Genomic DNA, 22,178 nt, shown 5'->3' on the forward strand with positions numbered 1-22,178 from the left:
CAAGACACTTGTGTCAAGCTATGCTTCACGTTTAAAAGCTGTTATAACTGTAAAAGGATGCTGTACTAAGTACTAAGATTGAATGTCACTTGGGGGTTGAATAAAACTGATAATGCTGTGAGCACAGAAAAGACATTTGTGGTTATTTCATTATAACTGTTATGTTATATTTGTCTGACCTACAAGTGCCTCTTTAATGTAAATGTAAGCAAGATGACTGAATGATCAAAAGCAATGTCAAACTGGCCAAAACACTCAATTTCAGTGGGGGTTGAATAATTTTGGCCACAACTGTAGGTGTGAATCCAGGCTCAATGAGTAATAAGGGCATTTGGAAAGCCTAAAAAAAAATCACCGTACAATATACATACAGCCCAAGGCCCTTTTCACACGGGCACCTTAAATAGACCCCCCACTGCATTGAGCAGAACAGGATGGATGCTACGTTTTTGTTCAGTGTTTAGCTCCATTAAAAAAAATGAGTTTTCAGGATCCATATTAGATCTGTTATCAGCCATATACTTTAGATGTCCTCTGTTCCGTCCTGTTGGAAAAAATGGAAAAAGGCTCAGACTTTTAGATTTTTTCCCCCCAGAAATGGTTGGACTCAGAAGTAAGCGAATGTAAACGGACACCCGACTATTTACATTCATGTGCCCATTAGGGTTGCCACCTCATCCCTTTAAAACCGAACACATATTAATATACCCAGGTTCTGAGGCTGAGTTAATACAGATAAGGCACTAGGTGAGTTTAATGACCACCTTAATCAGCCACAGAACCTGTGTAACTAATGTGTTCAGGTTTAAGGGGATGAGGTGGCAACCATAGTGCCCATAGACTTGTATAGAATTTCTGGTTTAATTCCAGCTGAAAAACTGACAGGGGGACCTGATTGGCTCACCCGTGTGAAGGGAAACAAAAGGTTTTTTATTTAGTAGTTTATTTTAACTAGCTGCTAATATTCTTTTTTTTGTTTTGTTTTTTTCCCTGTGTGAGCAGGCCGAGGAAACCCCTGCAAGTTGTCTCTTGACGGCAGTCTTTATTGTACATATGTGAGGATCCCTATTTTTGTTGGTGTTTTCTAATTGTCTTTGTCAGCTGCTTTTCACTCATCACTCGGAAATCAGAAAATTATGGTGCAGGGAGTTTAGACAATTATGAAATAGACAGTCGTCCATTTGAAGTATTTGTATAGCCAAAAGTTGTTTTTTATATAGTTTTTTAGCCTTCCTTACTCTATCAGGATAATTGGTGTTTTTTGCTGCTATGTATGGCTTGAGTTTCAGCTGATTCATGCTGCCCCTGTCCACATCTTCCAGCTTGACAAAAATTGAATGTTCAATTGACTTTTGTTAAAGGAGCTCGGTGGAAAACTATCAGGTGAACAGCCCCTTCAGTCAGTTGGATGTAGCCGCTGATCAGGTCATCAGTGGTGTACCCCACGGTTCAGTGCTGAGACCCTTACTTTTTAATATATTTATAAACAATATAGGTTCTGGGATTAAAAATCCCATTTCAGTCTTTGCAGATGACACCAAGCTGTGCAGTGGAATAACGTCCTTACAGGATGTCTTCAATTTACAAGCCGACCTCAATGCACTGTTTATTTGGGCAACTATGTGGCAAATGAGGTTTAATGTTGATAAATGTAAGCTGATGCACTTGGGGGTTGAGAATATGCATGCATCATACATACTGGGGGGGGGGTACAACTCGGGGAATCAATGGTGGAGAAGGATCTGGGGGTTCTGGTAGATTACAAGCTTAGTAATGGCTGCGGTTTATAAAGCGAGCAAAATCCTCTCTTGTATTAAAAGTGGTATAGACTCCAGAGAGAGAGATATCATTTTACCGCTGTACAAATCATTAATAAGACCTCATCTGGAATATGCAGTTCAGTTTTGTGCACCAATTCACAAAAAGAACATTGGGGAACTGGAGAAAATACAGAGAAGGGCAACCAAATTGATATGAGGCATGGAGGAGCTCAGCTATGAGGAAAGATTATAGGAACTGAATTTATTCTCTCTTGAGGAGATTAAGGGGGGATATGATCAACATGTATAAATACATCAGTGGTTCATATAGTGAACTCGGTGTAGAGCTATTCACCCTGAGGTCATCACAGAGGACAAGGGGGCACTCTTTACGTCTGGAGGAAAAGAAATTTAATCTCCAGACATGGCAAGATTTCTTCACAGTGAGAGCTGTGAAAATGTGGAATAGACTCCCTCAAGAGTTGTGGAATAGACTCCCTCAAAAAGTCCTGGATTCTTTCTTAGATACACAGAATAGAACCGGATACTAACATTTATAGATAAAGTTGATCCAGGGAATATCCGACTTCCTTTTCGGGGGATCAGCAAGGATTTTTTTTCCCTGCAGGAGAAAATTGGATCATGCTTTGCTGTGGGTATAGGATTTTAACTTTTTTTTTTTTTATTAATGGTTAACTGGATGTAATTTTGTTTTTTTTCAGCCAGACTAACTATGTAACGATGTAAATAAAGTCTTGTAATCAGGTAGGTGATCCCCAATGCAGGGGGGTAACTTTCACTACTTTGACCACCAATGCAAGGGGGAAAGGACCAATAGGCTGCAGATATAATTTAATTTTTATCCCTCTTCCGCACACAAATGGGGTCTTCTGTTGTACAGATGACATGTTTTACTGAGTTATCAAAGTAATGAATTATTTGATTGCGTTTCAGATGATGAAGAGCAAGGTTTTGTGAGTCGCACTTGAGGTACAATCAGTGAAGGAGAAAATGGAAAGAGACAGAACGCCAAAGTGAACAAAGCTCTCCCCTATTTGGTCTACTCACTGAGGTGAGTGCCATAGTTTTTTCTTTTTAAGGGTTCATTAAAGGAGGAGTAAAGCCAAAGCTCGTTTGGCTCTACTTCTGGGAATCACAGTAGTGCAGTTCGTCCAGCACTCCTGTGACCCGTTTTCTAAAACCCCCTGTCAGCTGACATTACTCAGCCGGTCCAGGAAAGATCTTGACTTTAACCACTTGCCCTCCTGAGGATTTACCCCCCCTTCCTGAACATGCCATTTGTTGGCATTGCGGTGCTGCGTTACTTTAACTGACAATTGTGCGGTCACACAATGCTGCACCCATTTATGTCCTTTTGTTCCCCACAAATTGAGCTTTATTTCAGTGGTATTTGATCACCTGTGTGTTTTTTATTTTTTGCGCTATAAAAAAAAAAATAAGATCGACCATTTTGAGAAAAAAAACAATATTTTTGACTTTTTGCTATTAAACATGTCCAGTAAAAGAATTTTAAAAATCTAATTTCGTCATAAATTTAGGCCAAAATGTATTCTGCGACATGTCTTTGCTAAAAAAAATCCCAATACGTGTAAATTAATTGATTTATGTAAACATTATAGCGTTTACAAATGGCGGTATATATAGTGGCTTTTTTTTTTTTTTACTAGTAATGTCGGCGATCAGTGACTTTTAGCAGGACTGCAGTGGGCATTCAAACACTGGGTAAACTGACTTGGTGTCACTGATATCCCTAGTAAAAACCACTGACACTGTACTAATGGCACTGGACAGGAAGGGGTTAACATGTGGGGCAATCAAAGGATTAGCTGTGTACTGTTTCACTAGTGGCTGTGTGTTTGTGCTTCGCTGCACAGCCATGCAAAGCAGTGTGCAGGAGCTGACAGGGAGGAGAACTGTTTTTGGAGATGGTCGGCAATCACCGAGCACGGCAAGTAATCACCGGCTGGAACTTGGTGATTGATGGCCGCAGCCGCGAATGATGGCGCAGGTAAGGAGCGCGCGCCCCCTACCTATAAATGCAAACTCGCATGTGTATATGTGTATATATATATATATATATATATATGTGATTTTGCGCACCCGTGCCGACCTATAGCAGTATTTCTGCTATAGGGCAAACGGGAAGCAGTTAAATACCACCAATCACCACTCAGTTTTTTATTTTTTGCTAAATTAAAAAAAAAAAACATTTTTGAAAAAAGAAACACATTTTGCTTCGTTTCTGTTATAAAATTTTGCAAACAAATAATTGTTCTTCCTAAATTTAGGCCAACATGTATTCTGCTACATTTCTTTGGTGAAAATAACTCAAATCAGTGTTTATTATTTAGTCTGTAGGAAAGTTATAGAATCCACAAACTATGGTATATACAGTGCCTTGAAAAAGTATTCATACCCCTTGAAATTGTCTACATTTTGTCATGTTACAACCAAAAACGTAAATATATTTTATTGGGATTTTATGTGATAGACCAACGCAAAGTGGCACATAATTGTGAAGTGGAAGGAAAATGAGAAATGGTTTTCAAAAAGTGGGGCGTGCATTTGTATTCAGATACCCCTAAGTAAAATGTAGTGGAACCAACTGCCTTCAGAAATCATCTAATCAGTCCATCTATGTATAATTTAATATGAGTATAAATACAGCTGTTCTTTGAAGCCCTCAAAGGTTTGTTAGAGAACATTAGTGAACAAACAGCATCATGAAGGCTATGGAACACACGAGACAGGTCAGGGATAAAATTGTGGAGAGTTTTAATGCAGGGTTATGTTATAAAAAAGCATCCCAAGCTTTGAACATCTTACGGAGCACTGTTCAATCCATCATTCGAAAATGGAAAGAGTGGCACAGCTGCAAACCTACCGAGACATGGCCGTCCACCTAAACAGACAGGCAGGGGAAGGAGAGCATTAATCAGAGAAGCAGCCAAGGGGCAACTGTGGAGGAGCTGCAGAGATCCATAGCTCAGGTGTGAGAATCTGTCCACAGGAGAACTATTAGTTGTGCACTCCACAAATCTGGCCTTTATGAAAGAGTGGCAAGAAGAAAGCCATTGTTGAAAGAAAGCCATAAGAAGTCCAGTTTGCAGTTTGAGAGAAGACATGTGGGGAACACCGCAAACACGTGGAAGAAATTGCTCTGGTCAGATGAGACCAAAATTGAACTTTTTGTCCTAAAAGCAAAACGCTATGTGTGGTAGAAAACTAACATTGCAAATCACATCACCCTGAACACACCATCCCCACCGTAAAACATGGTGGTGGCAGCATCATGTTGTGGGTATGCTTTTCTTCAGCAAGAACAGGGAAGCTGGTCAGAGTTGATGGGAAGATGGATGGAGCCAAATACAGGGCAATCTTAACCACCTGCCGTCCGGCCGTTGTATATAAAGGGCCGGACGGTGGCAGCGCATGGGCGGGTGGCCCTCTCCCTGGGTGTGCGCGCTCCCTAGGAGTGTCCTCCGGACCCAGTGGAACACCGATCGTCGTGTGAGGTCCCGATCATGTGATCACTGATTAGCCAATCAGTGATCACATGCAGAGTAGTAAGCAAGATGTCACTTCTGACATCATTGCTTACTACGTGTGACATCTGTGAATGATCACAGAGGTCACATGGTAGAAGGCTATTCACAACACACTTGTACCATTTGACAAGCTGTGACCAATCACAGCTCACACAGTATTTGTCAATGGCTGCAAGAATGCAGCCAGAGAGAAGGAGAAATTATTGCTTTTACAGCCTTTATGGGTATAAGTAGTATATTGTCACCATGGTGACACTGTATTGCTAGGGTGACAGTATGTAAAATAAATAATATTAAAATTTAAATTTTTTTAAATTATAATTTTTGGTTATACACTAATTTGGGTTATTTTTTTTACTAAAAAGATAACTGAATAAGTGTTGGCCAAGATTTATGATGAAATATTATGTATTTGCAAAATGTTAAAAGAAAAACACTTTTTTCAAAATATTTGGACTTTTTCATTTATATAGCAAAAAAATAAAAATCCCAATGGTGAATAAATACCACCAAAATAAAGCTTTATCTGTCTCAAAAAAATGCTAAAAAATTCATATGGGTACAGTCTTGCATGACTGCATAATTGTCATTCAAAGTGTGATAGCGCTGAAAGCTGAAAATTGGCCTGGACAGGAAGGGGGTGAAAGTGTCCGGACTTGAAGTGGTTAAAAGAAAACCTGTTAAAGTCTTCAGAAGACTTGAGACTGGGGTGGAGGTTCACCTTCCAGCAGGACTACGACCCTAAACATACAGCCAGAGGCTCCAAACTGTCACAGGGACCTATCAATCCAGGAAAGTCGTTGCATTCCAAAATGTCTCACTCAATATGTTTAATTCATTTCAGGTTTAACAGTTGCACGACCGTTTCAAGTGTCCCCTCTCTTCACCAGGTGCAGGTAAGCTCAACCATTGTTGTGCAGTTGTTATCTGGAATAAATTCAACATATAGAGCAAGAGGTTTGACTTCCCTGAATTGATGTGTGTGTATTATACCACCACCACCCGCCTGAACCGTAGGATACAAGGCAGGATGGATTCATGCTTTCATGTTTTTTACGCCAAATTCTAACCCTACCATCTGAATGTCACCGCAACCAGCCAAGTGGGTGCCAAACACCCATGCTCGCTCAAGCTCATGTGCGTGAGTGTGTTGACCATGTTAATGTGCTTACGCATGTGCATGAGTTAGGGCACGTCCAGTTCTTGTTTTTGAGAGTGGTATTATACACATGCGCATATCTTCACACACGACCCTGCATATGATTCCCCTGGCAGTGTTAGCTATCAGCCATCTTCGTTGGCTGGTGCAGGATGAAGTCATTTCTGCACATGCTCAGGAGGTCATCATCCCAGCACACAGTGACCATACGCATGTGCAGCTCAGTTTACATAGCCAGAGAAGACAGCAGGCAGGCGGGCAGCTGTATTTTACTGCAGAAACACTGCATGTCTCTTTAGCAATAAAAAGCCTGCCTGCTCACTGATTATGGCAATGGAAGTTTAGTTCTGTTTTCAGAAAGTTGCATATACTCATTCTCTGGGCTGGGTGGTCATTACATTATATAGAAGGGGTCTCACATTAGCACCATCCGGAGCAGTAATTCTAAATAAAGGCTTGTTCATAACATGTCTGTTGAATTGCATTTTAGAACCAGACCTGTTTTAGAAAAAAAAAATCAGGCCTCCTCCTTCCCTTATAGCTATCCAGTCAATCTCTTTTTTGCAAGATGCTTAAAAAAAAAAAAATCTGGTCTCCTCCCCTGATAGCCAGCTAATCACGCTCCTTTCTCTTTTTTGCAAGATGCTTAACCTCCTTAGCGGTTTTCCCGAGTGTAGCTCGGGGTAAAATTTCAATACCAAGAGCGGTTACCCTGAGCTACTCTCGGGCTTACCATGCGGAGTTGCTAAGGGGGTCCCTGCAGCACTTACCTTGTCCTTCGCTCCCGCGATGTGTCCCCTGCAGCGTCCCCGGCCATCTCCTCCGGCCGATGCCGGCATCCGTGTTCCGTGTTCCGGTCCCTGTGACATCGGGACGTACGGGCGGGAAATTTGAAATTTTTTAAAAATTTCATTTTTGCTGTCATTGCTGTTTCAATGCATTTCACATATATTTTGTCCCTACTGCTTTGTCCTGTGCCCTGCCTGCATTTTGACTGTTCTTTCTGCCTGGAAACTTAGAAAAGTCCATGGCGTCCAAGAAGCGTCCCTTTACGTCAAAAGCGGTTTTAGAACAGCGATAGTAAATCAGAACCACTTGCAGAATTGAGTGATAATGATTCGTGGGGAAATTCGTCATCAGACACTGAAAACGATTTTGCGACTTGGCTCAGCGATGTGCGAATTTGCCTCTGTACTTCAAATTTCAGTGTTTTTGGTTTGATTATATTATTGAATTAAATCTATTATTATTATATTATTATTTTTTATGATTATTTATTAAATTATAGTGGACCCAAACTTTCTCTAGATGTTAGGGAGATCTGTGAATGTCCATTTGTTGATCTCCCCTTCCCGTTAATGACTCAAAAGGGACATATAAGAGTTACTTCTGGGTGGCGGTGTCCCTTTTCCCAGCCAGCACGAGAACTGCACTCTATTAGTTTCATTGCAGAGCAGGTGAGACATCAAGAGTCCGTCACCAAAAATGCATCACATGAGGGACTTTATGTCCCCTATGTGATGGGGAAAAAAAGACTTAGAAAAAATTGTGTAAAAAATTAAAGTTATACCCAAGCACTTCTGCTGGATTTCTTCCACATGCCCCCAAGAATGCCTGTTAACCCCATGCACCCGTACTTTTTTCCGGACTTTTTGTGCCCATCTGAAACTCAGGACCAGAATGATTGATGCTGCTGGGTAGAGGGGAGGTAGATCAGTGAATAGGTCTTGGCCTGGGGTCAGGCCCGAAGACCAGTAGGTATAGCAGTAGAGAGGTTCCCACAGACCAGCAGGATAAGTACACTGGCAGGTCATCCTAATGGATGATGCAGGCTTACCCAAGGTGCAGGGTCTAAGTACCAACCCGTCTTCACCAGAGCTCCTGATGGTGGAGATAGTATTTAGGAAAACAGTCTCTTGACGTCCGTGATATCCTTAAATCAATGTGAATTTGTGCTCCTAAAATTAATTCACCTTCATAAAGGCATTCTTTATATCCATGTGTTCCTCAAAAAGAAAATTCTACATAGTGCATTACCCCACAAAACATTAGGGAATATAATAACCACCCGGTGCTAATAAAGTGTCAAGCCACTCAGTGTCCACTTCTAAGCGGCTGTATTAAACACCCTTACCCTATCAAAACTTGTAAACGACTTTCAATCTCATAATAATCCACAAAAACTGGTGCTCCAAGCCGTCCTTTTCTCCGATCGGTATTACCTCCGACAAAAAACATATAATTGTGCAATATCCTTTTGGAAACCAAAAAGTGCTCCCCTTATTGTTCACAGCATTAGTGTAATGTGAATCCACTCCCCGTCACCTTACACACCATGCACCTTACCGGACTAAACACTTCCACAAGTATAAATGGCTCTCCTCATCTGATAATCCCTGCCCTGTTCAATCTCCATATGGCATCATGACATGGGTCAAAGAACAAGATCCTTAGAGTGTAGTAAGTCTTAGAAAAAGGGTCTAGTTTATTAAAGTTATGCTTACAATTAAAACAGTAGTAAAACACATTATCCTCCATTGTGGGGAACATGAATCCTCAGAAAAAACGTCAATCAGTGAATAAACTTCAATCAAGATGGCCACTCCGCAACTTCCGGTATACGTCTATGTCCGACGTCACGTCCTTGACGCATTTCGTCACTTCCGACTTCTTCACAAAGGGTGTACGTCAGATCGGCGGCCACTTATATACTCTCACTCCTCCCCTAACACAGACCGATTGCGCCATCTTGAAATAGGGCATTAGCCCACTGATTAAATGAAAACCATCAACTCAAATGGGCCAGTATATAAATGCAAGTATGTATAATGCTCTATATACATATCAGGGGGGCATAACTGACATAACACTCTATACCCGCACATATATACTTACATACAATAACAATAGCAGCAATGCATAATAGTATACCCAACGCCATCTAGTGGTATCAATTGTATATGCACTATCCATCCACTATTCAAATTAATATTCGATAAATAAATAATAATAAATACACAATTTTTAAAAAAATCCCCCGACTATCTCATAAATAAATATGAATAAATTAATTGTTATTAATATACAATATCCATAACACTATATGCAAATGAATCCTATAAATAATCCCCATAGCATATTATACCTCGTAAATCTATTAGTGGACAAATAAATGGGAATATTTTACCCCTATATAAAACTATACAATTTTGGTTAAACATTAATGAGTTTAAAAATACAAATAAGGCACCTAGACACAGTTGTGATAAAACCCAATTACCATGTATTAAAATACCAAAAGTTAATCTAAAATACCTATAATCCAGCAGAAAGGCAACTAATCCCCTAAATATCTATTCTAAAATAACTAAAATAGACTAGAAACTAATAGAACTCATCATCCAAACGATATCTCTGTAATGAGCTAAAAGCCCATCTAGAGTATAAATAGTAATTACCATTACACTCCACCAGTATGCTAATATCCCAGAGCTGGGTATAGGAGATGGGACGTGGACAACTATAAAATTTAGACTTAAATCCCTATTTAATATAATATATAATAAAACTATTTCTGTGTCTGAAATAAAACAATTAAGGTCCAGATTAACATTCAGACCTTTAGGTTTCAAAGTGTCCAGTTGGAAAATTCAAAACATTTCATTTTTAGAGATTTCTGTAATTGTGTTACTTCCTCTCCAGTGTCCCTCCACTTTATCTATTCCACAAAATCGTTATTGTGTTGGATCACATTTGTGGACGTCTCTAAAATGCCTGGACAAATTATGGTCCTTCTTCCCCTTCTTCATATTAGACATGTTCTCTGAGTCTTTTATACAGTGGCCTAGTCGTTCTGCCTACATATTGAAGTTACATGAACTTTCCAATAAATAGGTCACATAAGGGGTAGTGCATGTTATGAACTAATCAATCTTAAATTCTTTCTTCATAACCTGTGACATAAAGCTCTCTATTTTCCTAGTTTTCATCCCTGTTGTTTTACAAAAATGACACTTTTTATATGAGAAAAACCCTTTGAGATCAAACATCTTAATTGGATTTTTCCTTGGAGGGGAAATGATATTTTTAACCAGCTTGGTCTGTAGATTCGATGCCTTTCTATATATAAACCCAGGTTTATTTGGTAACTGTCACGTACCTGGTTGGGGAGCCTGACGTGGAGAGGAGGGCGTCCTCTTATTACTCCCGCTCGGAGCCCCTGATAGTGGGGACAGAGGGCACCGAGCCAGGAGTGGCACGACTGCCTGGTGGGTCTTGAGATGACTGTAGGCAGGTGATGACTCAGAAGATCCGGGTGCAGGCCAGGTGCGGGTGCAGGAGCATAAGTGCAGCAGCAGGTAGGTATGGCGGCAACCAGGATACAGGCCAGGTGCAGATGCAGGAACGTAGGTACAGCAGCTGGTTGGTATGGCGGCGACCAGGATACAGGCCAGGTGCGGATGCAGGAACGTAGGTGCAGCAGCAGGTAGGTATGGCGGCGACCAGGATACAGGCCAGGTGCGGATGCAGGAACCTAGGTTCAGCAGCAGGTCTGGAGGTAACCAGGATACAGGCCAGGTACGGATACAGGAACGTAGGTGCAGCAGCATCAGACAAGCCAAGTCAGGATCAATCGGGTAGATCAGGTACAAGGGAGCAGGCAAGCGGATAGTCATGGATAAGCCGGGTCGGTGCAGGCGGAGTTCTTTCTTAGTCAGGGTCAGATCAGATACAGGCAACAGAATCAGGTTATGGAGTACAGGACGTTGTAGACCAGAAGGCATAGGCTAAAGTGTGTTTGGGATTTAAATAGCCTGCTTTGCGATGACGTGCACGCCGGTGTGCATGCGCATAACCACACACTCCCGCGCATGCGTATCGCCACGGCTGACAGGGATCCGGCTCCAGCGAATAGATGTGCGTCGGCGAGGGTACGATCCCTGACAGTAACAATGGGCCCAAAATGTTATCCCTTTTTAATATAGGCCAATACTTACACATAATCTCCTCCATCTCCATATTGGCAACTGAGGTTGGAAATAAAAGCAAATTCCAGCTTAATATCTTCTTTTTTAGGTCTCATTTCTTTTAGTGTTTTTATCTTCCTGTCCCTCATGTATTCTTTACTGATTTCAAATCTCAGTTTTTCCAATCTACCTGGATCATACCCTTTTTGAACAAACCTTTGTTTAATCAGTTCAGTTTGATCAATCTAATCCGTAAGCCTCGAACAATGTCTTCTTATGCGACTAAACTGCCCCTTCGGTATCCCCTGAATCCATTGTGGATGGTGACAATTGGAGGTAGGAATGTATTCATTCTTATCTGTCTCCTTAACTTCTTGCCGACCAGCCACTGTAGAAATACGGTGGCAGGGCGGCACGGCCGCGCAAAACCACGTTTTAAATCGTAGTTTTGCAAAACAGGTAGGGGGAGCGTGCGAGGCGCGCCACCGACATACCTGCACTGCCGATTGCAGCCGCGGGTGTCAGTACCTGCCTGTCCCGGCGATTAGCGGCAATCACTGACAGAGAGTAGTAGTGTTTACACTGAACCTCTGCTTTCTCTCAGTTCCCTGTCAGCTCCTGACATGCTGATCCGGAGAGAAAAGTTTATCTCTCCGTATCAGCGTGTTCCTGTGCAGTACACACCCCCGTCCCCTAGTAAAACACTCCCCTCACACAGTTAACCCTTTCATTGAATAAAAAAGTTAACTCCTTCCTCACCAGTGCCATTAGTACAGTGTCAGTGGTTTTTTTTTTTTTGCGCTCACTGTATTGGTGTCACTGGGGATGTCAATGACCCCAAGTCAGTTCCCCCCCCCCCCCCCCCGTGTCAAAATCTCCGCCGCAGTCCCGCCATAAGTCGCTGATCACTGTCATAAATCACTGATCACCGCCATAAGTCATAGATCTCCGCCATTATTAGTATAATAAAAAAAAAAATCCCAGTATCTTTCCCGCCATTTGTATACGCCATAACGCAAAAAGTCCAAAATATTGTTTTTTTTTTCTCAAAATTGTCAGAATTTTTTTTTTATAGCGCAAAAAAAAAAAGGTGATCAAATACCACTGAAAGAAAGCTCAATTTGTGGGAAATAAAGCATGTAAATTTAATTTATGTACTGTATTGCATGACCGCGCAATTGTCCGTTAAACTAGCGCAGTGCTGTATAGCAAAAAAATGGCGTAAATTGCAGTATCTATATCATAGTTTGTAGACGCTATAACTTTCACACAAAGCAGTCAATGTACACTTATTGGGATTTTTTTTACCAAAAACATGTAGCAGAATATATTTTGGCCTAAATTTATAACTAACTTTGAGTTTACTATATATTTTTTATAGCTGAAAGTAAAAAATATAGTTTTTCAAAATTTTTGGTCTTTTTTTGTTTATAGCGTGAAAAATAAAAAGCGCACAGGTGATCAAATACCACCGAAATTTCGTTTGGGTGCAGCATTGCATGACCGCGAATTATAAGTTGAATTATTGTAGCGTCGAGTAGCAAAAAGAGGCCTGGTCGGGAAGGGGGGTAAATCCTCAGGAGGGCAAGTGGTTAAAGTATATGTTTTTGTATATAATCTCTCATTTTCTTTAAAAATACATAAATCTAGAAAATTTACTGATTCAACATTTATAGTCTGGGAAAAACCGAATCCGTGTGGATTATTTTCTGTGTTTTAAAAAAAACCTGTAGTGACTCCATATCACCAGGATATCATCTGTAAATCTCTTCCATGTTCTTAACCCTTTCTATACCTTCCCAAAAATTTCTTCATGTTCCCATCTTGCCATCAAAATATTTGCTAGGCTAGGTGCAAATTTTGCGCCCATTGCCACACTTTTTTTCTGGACAAAAATCTCCTTCATACCAGAAATAATTGTTAAGCATGCCGATCTCTAGTAATTGAATGATGAATTTCCTCTGCCTCCTATGGATCTCAGTGTATTCTTTAGAGCCCATTTAACTGCTCCAATGCCCTCTTCATGTCTGATGCTAGTATATAATGAATTTACATCAATAGTAACTAGTATGGTATTCTGTGTGACCTCTATATTCTCAATCAATTCAGTGATATCCTGTCCATCCTTCTAATAGGCAGGCATTTGTTTTACAATAGGCTGCAAAAATAAATCTATTTTAATTTTTCTCTAAATTTAAACTCTTATGGATTTTTGGCAGATAATAGAACACTGGGATTTTACATTTGGAAGGAATAAGATATTTTGCTTCCTTCTCATCTAGGATTCCCACATCTTTTGCTTTCATAACTAAATTCTGAAGTTGTTTTTTAAATTTGCCAGTAGGGTTTCCCTTAATCTTAATATAGGTGTGATTGTGGAGATAGTATTTGCTGCATGCTAGTGCAAGCTCGTGCTCCTCAGAACCACCCCACCAGGAGGTGATTAAGCCGGAGTGTGGTAGCAGATGTAGCAGGTAGGGATCAAGCAGAAAGCTAGTCAGTAAGCAAGCCAATGGTCAGTAAGAAGTGGTTTACGGTTGGGATTAAGTGGAAGCGAAGTCGAGCATTAAGCCAAAGGTCGATAATGAATGGTTTCAGTTTGGGATCAAACAGAAGCAGGGGCGGACTGACAACTCATGGGGCCCCCGGGCAATAGGGTATCATGGGGCCCTGTGTACTCGCCCACACTCAAACCACACCCAAAAAAGCCTATGAAAGGTACCAGTGGCATCTCATGGGGCCCCCTTCTGACACCGGGCCCTCCGGCACTGCCTGAGTTCCCAAATGGTCAGTCCGCCCCTGAACAGAAGTGAAGTTGATATACAAGCCAAGGTCAGTAACGAGTGTTAGTGAAGATACAGAAGACAACAGTAGTGAAAGGAGCAACATACGGGCTGGAGAAGAACACAATAATCTGGCTAATAGAAAGTGTAGGGACATGGCTTAAATCAGGAAGTCCGTGGGTAGAGAAAGGAGTTCAAGGTTCCCCAGAAACAAGCTGCAAGGCAAGGTTGTCTATAGGATAGCACAGCGAGAAGAGCCACAGCCGGGCATCACAGAAGTCACAGTCTCAGACCCAAGTCCTTACAGAATGCTTGCTGATCTCCCATTCCTGTTAATGACACTGAAGCGACATATAAAATGTCACTTTCCCCAGCCAGTATGGCTGGTGAAGAAACTAGTGGAGTGCAGCCTGCACTCTATTAGTTTCATTGAAGCGCAGGTGAGATATCAGGGATTTTTTAGACCCTAATGTCTCATTAAAGAGAACCTGTCACCAAAAATGCATCACATAGGGATCTTTTGTCCCTATGTGATAGAAAAATAAAAAGTTTAGAAAGTTTAGTAAAAAATGTGTAAAAAAAACAAAAAAACTAGTTGCACTCAAGCACTTCTGCCAGATCGATTCCACATATCTCGGAAAATGCCGGTCTCACCTCACATGTTATTTTCAAAAACAGAAGTGAGAGGGAAAAGGAGATGTTTTGGAGCTCACAGAGGATGTTAGATGGAGGCAGAAAAATAGATTATACAGACATTAAGTGATAGATGTGTACGGATTGTTTTGAAAAATAAAGATATCATTTAGTGTCACAAAACAGAATCCTGCCTCCTCATCCTCCCCTTATAGCCGGCCAATCACGCTACTTTCTCTTTTTTGCAAGATGCTTAAAAAAAAAAAAAAAAAAAATCCGGCCTCCTCCACCCCTTACAGCCGGCCAATCACCATCCTTTTTTTTTTTTTTTTTTTTTTTTGTATGTTAAATAGAAAAAGAGTAAAAAAAATTTTTTTCTGAAAGGTGAACATGTGCATTGACAGATTTGGTGGAAAGGTGAACTATTCCTAAAAGGTGGCCCTAAACCTTCTCTTCTGATATCCACCCACCAGCAATCTTAGCTCCTCCTTTCACTGGATTTCCAGATTCTACACCCATGGGTGAACCCAGAACCAGCATGCTGTGTGCCGCTGGGTAGATGGGAGGAAGATCAGTAAATGGGTCTTCCCTTTCTGTTAATGAGCCAGAAGTGGCATGTAAAATGTAATTTCCTGGTCCTTGTGTTCCTGGCCGGGGAAGAAACTAGTAAAGTGAGATATTCAGGGCTTTTTTTTGCAGCTGGAACATGGCGGAATGGCATTCCGCTACTTCCAACACCAGCCCTGTGCTCACCACTATCTACTGCCCGGCTCCCCTGTGACAGCACAGCTGAGCTAACCCAGCGGGCGGCTCTCTACAGTTCTCCCTGCCCTTGCACACAGTGCAGAAAGAATGCACGGCACTCACATCATTCATTCCAGTGACTTAAGCACTTGCAGCTTCAGCTCTAACTAGCCTCTTTATCTCTGCACCTCTGAATGGGGAGTGTGCAGTGTCCACACACGAGGCGCTGGCACTTTCTGCCCTCCCTCCCGCTCATCAGCTAGTAAGCCATCCCGCCCTACCACCCTCCAGCTTATCAGCTACTAAGCCTGGCAATTCTATTCTGGCTCTCTGATCTTTTTAATGTGTGGGCAGATTAGGTGAGGGGTGCAGAAGTAAGAATTGATGAGAAAAGAGTGGAGGGCAGAGATGAGCACTAGTGAAAGTTTAACATTAATATTTATTTTAGCATAAAAGTAAATTCTTCTGTTGCTGGTGGGTTCAGAAATGAGCTTTGGAGAGGAGTACAGGGTGTGAACTTTGGGCAAGGTGCTGGGGTGAGCTGCGAGTAGGGTACAGGGGTGATCTACGGGCAGGGTACAGGAGTGAGCTACGGGCAGGGTACAAAGGTGAGTGGTTGCCAGGGGTAAAGATGTGAGCTGCGAGCAGGGTAGAGGGGTGAGTGATGGAAAGGGGTACAGAGGTGAACTGTGGGCAGGGTACACGGGTGAGCTGTGGCAGGGGTACAGAGGTGAGCTTTGGAGAGGAGTACAGAGGTGAGCTGCAGCCAGGGTATTGGGGTGAGCTGCGGGAAGGGTATTGGGGTGACAGGTGGACAGGGGTCCTGGGGTGAGCTGCGGGCAGGGTACAGGGGTGAGCGGTGGACAGGGGTAAAGATGTGAGCTGCGAGCAGGGTACAGGGGTGAGCGATGTAAAGGGGTACAGAGGTGAACTGTGGGTAGGGTACAGGGGTGAGCTGTGGCAGGGTACAGAGGTTAACTTTGGAGAGGAGTACAGAGGTGAGCTGCAGCCAGGGTATTGGGGTGAGCTGCAGGCAGGGTACAGGGGTGAGCGGTGGACAGGGGTAAAGATGTGAGCTGCGAGCAGGGTACTGGGGTGAGAGGTGGACAGGGGTACAAGGGTGAGCTGCGGGCAGGGTACATGGGTGAGCCATAGACAGGGGTACAGAGTTGAGCTGTGGGTAGGGTACAGAGGTGAACTGTGGACAGGGTATGGGGGTGAGATTTGGCAGGGGTACAGAGGTGAGCTTTGGAGACGGAGTACAGAAGTGAACTGTGGTCATGGTATAGGGGTGAGCTGTGGGCAGGGGTACAGAAGTAAGCTTTGGAGAAGGGTACAGAAGTGAGCTGTGGGCTGGGTTACAGGAGTGAGCTTTGGACAGAGATATAGAGGTGAGCTTTGGAGAGGGATACAGGGGTGAGCTTTGGACAGAGATATAGAGGTGAGCTTTGGAGAGGGATACAGGGGTGAGCTGTGGACAGGCGTGAGCTTTGAACAGTGGTACAGAGGAGAGCTTTGGACATGGGGGAGAGGTGAGCAGTGGATAGGAGATGCATAGGTGAGTGATGGGTGTTGGTTTTTTAGGGAATAAAAGTTGTAAAGTTTTCACTGGGGAAGATTTTTACGTGGTAGGCAGGGACAGCATACATACAGTATAGCATACAGAGATCATTGGTCCAACAATGTCTCTTTAACGCCCGCTGTAAAATTAGGCCGCACCTGCTCGATGATGCAGACCACATCACTACTTCTCTTTCACCCCCCCCCACTCCGGATTTAATGCAGTTTAATGGGAAATCGTGCCCCTTGCACCTTAATGGGAAATTGTGCCCTGTGTATTTTAATGGGAAATCGTGTCCCGTGCACTTTAATGGGAAATCGCATCCCGTGGACTTCAATGGAAAAAAGTCTCCCGTGGACTTCAATGGAAAAACGTCTCCCGTGGACTTCTATGGGAAAACGCCTCCCACGGACATCAATGGGAAAACTTCTGTCAATAGCAATCCTATGTGAACACTTATCTCCATATGCCAGTCTGCTCTATCACTTGCGAGTCTGGAACGCACAGCTACAAACTTGCACAGGACCCTTTTCATAATGGCACCCAAAACACAGTGCGTGTGGATCACATCTGTGTGGACCACCTCAATAGGAACACAAAATATCTAGCCTTTCATGCGAATCTGTGAGTTTCAAAATGAATCTAGAATTGCATATGTGAATTAAGGTGGCTCCATTCACATCTGGGTGTTTGGGATTGCAGTAGAATCACTGTGATCGCAAAACGCAGGTTCAGGTTCCATTTTCAATGGCGCCTAAAAACATGGTGCTGTTTTGCAATGATTGCCGCATGGCAGATCCCATTGCGTGAAGTCCCAGATGCTGGCAACCCACACTAAGCTAAAAAAAAATGTCTCATAACTCTTTTTAGCTGGCTCCTAGATTCAAAGCAAAAAAGTGTATAATATTAATAATAGAAACCATAACGGTATAATTTTTTTTGTTTTTTAATTTTTGGGGTTTTTTTTCAAATTATTAACTACAACAGAAAGAAGATAGCTGTACCCAAACGAAATTTCATTCCTTTTTTTCATACAAATAGAGCTTTCTTTCAGTGGTATTTGATCACCTGTGCGCTTTTTATTTTTTTGTGCTATTTTTCTGCTACATGTTTTTGGTAAAAACAAATCCCAGTAAGTGAATATTGATTGCTCTGTGTGAAAGTTATAGGATCTTCAAACTATGGTATAGAGAATGGAATTCACACAGCTTTTACTTTCTGACTGCCCATCACATTTCTTGAGTTGCTAAAATACCAGTCACTAGCCACTTAAATGATATATTGCTCACACAAGCCATGGGTACATGTGGAATTACACCCCAAAAAACATTCTGCTTCTTCTTCCGAGTGTGGGGATACCACATGTGAGAGACTTTTGGGAGCCTAGCCACATACAGGAGCCTGAAATCCAATGACCACTTTGAAAGCTTGACGGTGCGTAACTTCCTCATTTCACTTCCTCACTACCTATCACAGTTTCAGAGGTCCTGAAATGCCAGGATAGCACCAACCCCCCCCCCCCCCCCTAATAAACCCTTTTTGGAAAGTATACACCCCAAGGAATTTAAAAAGAGGCATGGTGAGTATTTTGCCGATCTAATTTTTTCTCACAAGGTTTTGAAATATAAAAAAAACAAAAAAAATGTTTTTGCTTTCTTTCTTCATTTTCCAAAAACTTGTGGCAACAAATGAGATCTGAAAAATACTAACCATGCTTCTTATCAAATTTCTTAGGGTATTGGGTGGGGGGGGATTGGTGCTATCCTGGCCTTTCAGGGCCTCCTAAATTGTGATAGGTAGTCAGGAAGTGTAATGAGTAAATAAAGCCCTTTAAACGCCTGAAGGAGCATATTGGATTTTGGGGTCCTGTACTTGGCTAGACTGCTAAAGTCTCTCACATGTGGTACCCCCATACTCAAGAGATGTAGCAGAATGTATTTTGTATATGTAATTCCACATATACCCATGGCTTGTGTGAGCAATATATCATTTAGGTGACAACTTTGTGTTAAAAAAAAAAAAAATGTTTTTGTCATGGAGTTTAAAGTTTTTTTTTATTTTTTACATTATTTTTACACTGTCCCTTTCATTTTTTTTTTAATCACTTTTACTGCTATCTCAGGGAATGCAAATATCCCCTATAACTGCGATGGACATTGTCATACATTCATTTTTGAGAAATCTGGGGTCTGACTCTAGATATCTCTTCTGCTCTTACATTATCTAATCTCACCAAGATCGGTGTGATCAGATGCTTTCCCAATTTACAAATGGCGCTGTTTATATCCTGCAAAACTGAAGTGATGAAATGCTGGTAAGCTTCTGATTTCTTAGACTATGGAGATGATTGGCACCATTCCGGTCTCCAGTCAAATCTATGGTTAGCTGGCAGAAACTCCGGCTGCATTCTCAGGTTCCCCCGATGGAACGACGGGAAAGCCTGAGAAACAGTGGGGGGGGGGGGGGGGGGGGAGGCATCTTCTCTTGTAAAAGCAATCCTGCAGCTAATTAGCCACTAGGATTGCTTTTACATGAAAACCGATCGCCAGCTGAAAAAAATTTGGATGTTTTAGTAGAAAATTAGGATCCTGATATAACCACTCAAAGTCCGGTGATGTACCAGTACGTCGTTGGGTATATATGCTATGTTCTTTTTTTCTTCTATGCAGCCTGTGTACTGAATTAAAAAAGAAGAAATCTCTGCCAGAAAAAGTGTGTGGTATGCCCACCATTAGAATACCTCCCTACATCCACCCACTTCTAATGGTGGGCACATATGAAACGTTCTTCTTTTTTTGTTCAGCCCATGGGCTGAACGAAAAAAAAAACCTAACAGATTCCTCTATTCACATCGGTCGTCATGGAGGAGAAAATCCCCCACTTGCTGTCCCAACGGAGATCAGGGGGGTTGGGGGGGTCGGTCCATTCAATACATGCTACACCCTGATTATGGGTGTAACATGTTATGATAGGTGAACTTATCCTTTAACCCCTTCCCTACCGGGGACTTATACCCCCTTCCTGCCCAGGACAGTTTTCAGCGCTGGCGCAGTTTTAATGACAATTGCGCGGTCGTGCAACACTGTACCCATATGACATTTTTATCATTTTTTTTCACGCAGATTTTCTTTTGGTGGTATTTAATCGCCTCCGGGTGTTTTATTTTTTGCTCTATAAACAATAAAATAGCAAAAAATCTAAATAAAAAAGTGTTTCTTTGTTTCTATTATAAAATTTTGCAAACAGGTAATTGTTCTCCTTCACTGATGTGCTTTGATGAGGCGTCACTGATGAGTCGGCACTGATGATGCTACACTAATGGGCAGCACTGCTGGGCACTGACTGGCGCCACTGCTGGGCAGCACAGATGGGAAGCACTGCTGGGCACGTGAGTGGCACTGCTGGGCACATGTGGGTGGCACTGATCATCAGTGCCGATCTGTTTTCAGACAATTGCCGGTTATAGGCAGGACTTTCCTCACACTGTGACAGCGTGAGGAAAGTGAAGCCGACGATCAGCAACTGCATTTACCCAGTGATCTGTGTGATTGGACACAGTTGATCATGTGGTAAAAGGCTGCTATGATTGCCCTTTTACCACATCACGTGATCAGCTGTGTATATAGGACACAGCAATCACGGAGATCACCAGATGCACGCCGCTGGGGGCACGCGGGAGGGCGCGTTCTAGGAGGATGTCGTATGACGCCCTCCCAGAACTGGACAACCGCGCTGTAGCCTTCATTCAGCTATAGGCTGGTTGTCAAGTGGTTAAGAAGCCAGTACCTGATGACGTCCTTAACAACCAGCTATTCACCAATATGCTTTGCAATGCAACACATTTAACACACACCACAAAACGCACAGCAACCGCGGTATAAACGTGTGAAATATGCGTATGTGTTTTTGCCGCAGGTCAGCGTGAAAGTAGCCTAAGTGATGACACAGCCCCTGTGATGTTGCTTGTCACATGGTGTTTCAGGGAAGTAAACAGAGGAAGGCTTGTGAGAGTGAGAACCTATACTGGAGATCTGTGATCATGTCATTAGAGCAAAGGTGTCTTCACATCTCAGCATATCAGGATACTGAGAATATTCATTAGAATGCACACGTGCCAGAGGTGTCACCAGGAAGGTAAACATCAGTAATGTATTAACCGCTTCCCGTCCACCCTATATAGAAGTACTGCTACAAGGCGGCACGGGTGCACAAAATCACTTGTATATACCTGATTTTACATTGCCAGGTAGTGGGCGCATGTGTGCCCTACCCGCGCCATCATTAGCGGCCGCGGCTATCAGTCACCACACCTGGTTATGGCCAAACATCTGCGATGGGGGGGTGGGGGGGGGGAGAATGGTTTGTAAACAAAACAGTTCTCTTCCCTGTCAGCTCCTGCACACTGCTTTGCATGGCTGTGCATAGCACTAATACACAGCCCCATAGTAACACAGCACACAGGTTAACCCTTTGATCGCCCCACATGTTAACCCCTTCCTGCCCACTGCCATTAGTGCAGTGTCAGTGGTTTTTATTAGCACTGATCACTATATTGGTGTCCTTAGGGATGTCAGTGACAACAGGTCAGTTCCCCCCCAGTGTCAGAATGGCCACTACAGTCCTGCTATAAGTTGCCGATCGCCATCATTACTAGTAAAAAAAAAAAAACCCAGTATATATACCGCCATTTGTAAACACTATAAATTTCACGTAAGCCAATTAATTTACACATATTGGGATTTTTTATAGCAAAGACATGGAGCAGAACACATTTTGGCCTAAATTTATGATGAAATGTGATTTTTAAAATTTTTTTACTGGACATGTCTAATAGCAAAAAGTCAAAAAATAATGTTTTTTTTTCTCAAAATTGTCAGTCTTTTTTTTTTTTTATTGTGCAATAAATAAAAAACGCATAGGCAATCAAATACCATCGTACCATTGACCAGCCGTAATGCAAAAAAAACAATGGCCTGCTCAGGAAGGGGGGTAAATCCTCTGG

The 22,178-nt window shown here is 42.3% G+C and overlaps 2 protein-coding genes across 16 annotated transcripts in view; one reads left to right on the plus strand and one right to left on the minus strand.

Moving 5' to 3' along the window:
- The window catches only part of LOC149468331 (uncharacterized), a 654,932-nt gene that overhangs the window by 618,491 nt on the left and 14,263 nt on the right, over positions 1-22,178 (plus strand). For 8 of the 15 annotated variants that reach the window (XM_089670290.1, XM_089670291.1, XM_089670293.1 and 5 more), the window contains 2 exons: positions 2,715-2,832; positions 6,174-6,225. The exons of the other annotated variants lie outside the window; for them this stretch is intronic. The gene's annotated coding sequence lies outside the window, so the exon portion shown is untranslated. The remainder of the gene's footprint in view (positions 1-2,714; positions 2,833-6,173; positions 6,226-22,178) is intronic. 15 annotated transcript variants of the gene reach the window in all.
- BLOC1S6 (biogenesis of lysosomal organelles complex 1 subunit 6) overlaps positions 1-22,178 on the minus strand; it is an 86,138-nt gene that overhangs the window by 5,406 nt on the left and 58,554 nt on the right. The window lies entirely within an intron of this gene.

This window comes from Staurois parvus, unplaced genomic scaffold (genome assembly GCF_062004578.1).
Source record: "Staurois parvus isolate SC_StPar_1 unplaced genomic scaffold, SC_StPar_1.0 ptg000089l, whole genome shotgun sequence".
Taxonomy (NCBI): domain Eukaryota; kingdom Metazoa; phylum Chordata; class Amphibia; order Anura; family Ranidae; genus Staurois; species Staurois parvus.